We start from the raw sequence: 5,170 nt of genomic DNA on the forward strand, positions 1-5,170 counted from the left end.
AGCGCTTGAAAAGATTTTTCAGAAGAAATTATGGCAGCTGTAGTGGTGAGCCATTTCACTACAGTAAAATGTGGCAGAAATACATCTTCGATACAAAGGATGTGAAAGAGTGAGAACATTGGCAGTCTCGTATCCCGTGGCCCAGATTGTGGCTGGGTAGTTTCCATCATGCATTCAGCTCCTCACATTGGCACACACATGATGCTACGACAAATTAGGAACTGGGTCCTCCAAAAGGTACACTAGCCAGGCGCTTCATGCCATAGCTGCTGCATTGGCGTAACCTTCACGTCTCTATATGTGGCTATGTTGGCCAGATTTTCCCAGCCAATGGGGTCAGAGAAGAAGCTGTACAGACGGTAACAGGAAGGGTATACACTTGGCCGACCATCATGTCTCCAGCATATGAAAACCCATGGGTTTTACGCAGGCTCAATAGTCAACGTCAAAGAGAATCTGAAAATGTGCCTGGAACGTGAAAGCCTCAGCGGATGGTTTGTGTCCATGGGTATGAGCAGCAAGCACGCTGTAAATGTAATTGATAGGCAAAGGTCAAGGCTGTAATGGTGCGAGTTTAACCAAAAGAAACGGTGAAAACATCCCAATTTCAAACTGCATTGATGTAATATGGGTACGAGTGACGTCATATGGACGTGCACTGTAAATGCAGTTATCTGTGTGTTAAATGTACGTTAGCACTCAAGTGATACGATCAAACGGAATGGAGGCCCCACTGAAATTGCGCAGTTATGCTTTTTTTGCGGTGGGTTAGGTTGGTGGCTGTCAATTGCACAAACAAGATTCTGTGATGTCATAGAGAAATAGCTGGAAAGTGTGTATGGAACTTCCACTGCTCTACACATTTTCTGTACTATCTTATTTGTTTGAAGTTTACAATAAAATTGATGTCATTTGTTTTTTGGGCAAAGAAGTCTTTTTAATGAACGAACCTTGTATTTTTTCTTCGTAGCCTCTGTAACAGCCTGCCTACTGTGCCCCTAAACAGTGGTTGCTAAACAAATGCCCACTTGCCAGCCAGCTTCAGGGGCTTGTAACGATTTACTAGGATTTTTCATGGCCAACATAAATTCCAAGGAATCCACGGTGGTACACTCCAGGGCAGTGCAAGTCTCAAAAGAAGTTTGACAGCAGGACTGGACAGTAACACAACCAACAGGCTTCATAGGTGGAAACCAGAAGCCCACCCACACAATGCCATGCAATAAGCCAATGCAGTGAGTCTCTTGATTTTTATGCGAGGCATTCAACGTGTGGGTCGACTAGTGAGGTTAGCTGGTCAGTTTGGGCACAAAATACTCACTTTTGTGATTTCAGACAGCTCTCAAAGGCCTATCTAGATGTCTTTGTTTTTTTCGCAAAAAAAAAAGTGCAAGCTCACAGTTGGGGATCTTGAAAAACATTGTTTAGCCTCTCCAGCAATTGTGCGAGCCTGAGGTAATCCTTCTTACAGGTGGTCCTCATGTTTGCTAGCTCCCACAGCAAGCACATGAATGCAGTGACTGAGAAAGATGGTGGCCAAAGGGAGAAAAGGGGGTGGTTCCTGAACAAACAGCCCTTGATCATCAAAACAGCAGAAAAGAGCGCTGATGACTCCGAGTCCTCGGCTGGGGTGTCGAAATACCTTCTGGCCTACGTGTACAGTGCATTCACAAACTTTTCTTTAAAAAATCTTGAGATTACACACACTCCCTCCATGGAAGGGGTTTGTTTCCGGCAAGGTGGTTGAGTTGAAATTTGTGATTAGTAACAACTCGCCATTCGTCCCTTTCATTTAGCATGCTTCCGAGCTTCACTTCAAAAACCCCACTTTTTCTAATTTACGTATAAATGGATTGATTATGAAATATTCTCTTATTTACCTCTGCTCAACTAAAACTGTTATACCCTAAATGCTGCTGTGTTCATGCAGGTGTAACATTCTTCAATGGTGTTGTGTGGGGTGCATTAAGCTCAGTACTAATAAACTTAAAACCAGGGCAAGTGAAGTTTCCCCTATTGTTTCAGTGTGTCCAAAATATTTATAAATTTTTGTAAGCATTCTAACTGTCTACCAATACTTTGGGGGTAACTCAACTAAGCTCAACCTTTTTCCCCATGCCTTTATTATTGTTGTGCTCTACCTAAAGCCCCTCCATACTGCTCTCGTCCAGCTAAAGCTTCTGCTCTACCAACACATTCCCAGCTGGAACATGCCTGCTGAATTTAGGGCCCAAACCATTCTTTTGCTATTTGACACGATTGCAGCTGTATGAAACATTGCTTTTGTTTAGTTTTAGCCTATGATTTCCAACAGGCCACTTAACTACTGTCAAAACCATTAATTGCTATTTATAACAAACAGTATTCTAACATTTTACATAAAACATTTGGTTGTTACCTCACTTGACGTTTTTGTTACACAGCCAGCCTGTCATATTTATCTAGGTATGAAGGACATGTACACAACAAATGCATTACTGCAATACATTCACAAGCCCGTCTTACAGCAAATCAGCAGTGACAGAAGCAACACGTTTTGGCTTTCCAGCAGAGCTTTGGTGTCAACAAAAAAGGAATCTTTCTTGGCTTCTCTGCAGAGCTTTGCACTCAAGCAAAAAGAGCACTTGGTTGTTTGGCTTTCCTGCAGGACTGTAGTGTAGTGCTAGAAGGCATCACTTGCTTATTTGGCATTTTTTCTGTGTATTGTGCCAAGAAACCCTTGTGTTTTGTTAGGAAAAGGAACTTCACACCAGACTGTGCAGAGAAAGTAGAGCTACTCACTGACTTTTTTCACAGCCACGGAAGTTTGGTAGAATCACTTGTCATTGACAAACACCATGTTTGCTTTCTGTCTGAAGGTGTGAATCTTGGAGAGTTGATTTATATTTTGGGGAAAAATACAGTGACAATAACAGTACTGAAGTACAAGGAAAGGTAGGTGCTGTGATGAACAGTGTCCATGTGTTCGCAGCTTTTTTGTCCAGTTTCTTTCCCGTGTTTTTTCATGAAGACTTGCTACAGTGCCTGATCAAGCCTGTTTTTGTGTAGCAAAAATGTCAACAGCGAAGCACGGATCAATGCTCACATGCTGCCCATTGACACCAAAGCAGAAGTACGTTCATTAGAGTCATTTTATTGTTGAAGCCTTCCACGATACATACAGCTTTCAGCTGTACTGCAATATTCACAAACTAGGTGTCCTTGGTTCCAGTTCCTGCACAAGGTATGAAGTACTATCAGGAGAGGGTAATGTCAAGCTGTACAAGAACCATTCCCTTGTAGATGTGCTCCATAAACTGTTTCTCAGGCTTGTTAGCTTAAAAAATAGTTTCAGTGCCCTTTTTTTTTTTTCAAGCTAATTACCACCACCAGAGATTGTGCTTTCTAGCAGTTGAGCTCTGCTGGGTATGCATCGTTGCAAACAAAATATGGGACACTCTATTATGGCCCTTACGACTAAGCATAGTCACTTAATCAATTAGCCGCAACAGTTTTTTACACAGCACAGAGTTAAAAAGCAAAAGAACATGAAATATCTCCTTGCAATTAGAAACTTTTACTGTTCACCCCCCTCACAGAGCAGACAATTACCAGCTGTGAACACAAGTATTAACCTCAAGTTGAATTCCACAGGGTGCTCTGGATGGGTACATTGATGTTACAGTCAATCAGAATTCGTGAATCCACTGTAAGCCTTCGAGAGAAGCTCTCACCATTACTGGCCATCCAACTGAGTGGGCATGAAAGTATTGTTGTTGGTTGTGTTGACTTCCAAGCCAAACACGAGTAAACAAAAAACTAGCGTACCAAAATACATAATCAGAACAGATGCAGGATGAAGTTTTGTTGACTAACCGGGTTGAAGAAGCCAGAAGGCAGTGGGGCAAAGGTTAGGGAAATAAAATCCATGCGGTAATTGTGAAGGAAGTTATGAGACGCTGCCAGACGATTAGCTGGTGAGGAGGGAGGGCTATCCTATCTATCCCTTGCTACCTATTTACTATAATCGAGCAGATAACAACCTTTTATTAAACTCGCTAGCTGGCAGTTCCACGAACCCTATGTAGAAAATTTCAAGGTAGACAAAACGTTGTTTCCTGTGCATTCAATAATGGCTGCCTAGAGATTGCTTAACATTCGCAGCTCATTTCAGGTCTTGCCTATCATGAAAGCACAATAGTATTATTCGAAGCAACAAATTCGAAAAACATAGATGAACAACAAGAGTCACTTGTTTACCTTGAGCACACCAAACTTGAAAGCACTATTTAACACAAGTGTCAAGCTTGGCACAAACGGCGATCTTATCAAGACTTGACTTCTCCCGAACTTGCACATTTGGAGCTTGCGCCTCCTTGCACAGGAAGCCAGCCAGTGAGCGGCTGGTTTCAGCGATAGCTGAGCACCATGCTGCCCATGGACGGGAGACTCCTGGGCTCTCCCATTCACCAGGCCACCCACGAAAGTGGAGCTGCGCTCCCTGCATGCAGCGTGCATGGATCGTTTCCGCGGGGTAGTAAGGTTTCTTGCAGTGCCCCGCGAGAAAAATTGCAGAACAGGCTACATGCGACGACGGATTGCGTTCGACGATGCCCTGCGCTACCTGACGATACTTGATTCGTGCACACACTGACGCCGCTGGCACTGCTTCGCTCGCGTTATCACGTCATCAAATTCGGCTACCTCGTTAGCCACGGCGCAAAGCGCTGGAAAACTGATCCGCACGTTTTACGCCAGGATCAAAATACAAGGCTTGGAATGCAAGTAGCGTTCGGAACAAGTAGACAACGAATGCAGGAGCATAAAGCCGATGGCACGCGAACTGCAAGACAATATGACGCTAGCAACATATTTAACGGCAACAAAAGGAGCACGGAAAAAAGCGGGGCGAAGCAGCTTGCCAAATTAGGATGCGTTAGGCTTACCAAGACTAGCAGCAGCAAGTTCACGAAAAATACTCAATAAATAATTGCAAACAATTCTCCCAACAACAAAAAAGCGCCGCGAGGCAGCCGCTGTGCAAGGCGGTAAGGACGTAACGTTGCGCAGGCTTGCGGTTGGAGCCAAGGTCAGAATCCCACACGCTGTCAATGCCGTCAATGCTTCCAAATGTTAAAAAAAAAAACTAGTGACGTCACAGGAAGTCACGTGACTAGTTTACTTTGACGTC

General features: G+C 43.7%; 1 long non-coding RNA gene across 1 annotated transcript; it reads right to left on the reverse strand.

The window, feature by feature from the left end:
- Positions 1-3,113: 3,113 nt before the first annotated feature.
- LOC144164975 (uncharacterized) lies at positions 3,114-4,642 on the reverse strand. The gene is made up of 2 exons (XR_013321287.1): positions 4,240-4,642; positions 3,114-3,214 (listed from the first exon to the last, which is right to left on the reverse strand). It is a non-coding gene; the product is annotated as an uncharacterized LOC144164975 (long non-coding RNA).
- Between the last annotated feature and the right edge of the window lie 528 nt (positions 4,643-5,170).

This window comes from Haemaphysalis longicornis, unplaced genomic scaffold, assembly GCF_048455015.1.
Source record: "Haemaphysalis longicornis isolate Haplotype H1 unplaced genomic scaffold, Haemaphysalis longicornis Haplotype H1 scaffold_14, whole genome shotgun sequence".
NCBI classification, from domain to species: domain Eukaryota; kingdom Metazoa; phylum Arthropoda; class Arachnida; order Ixodida; family Ixodidae; genus Haemaphysalis; species Haemaphysalis longicornis.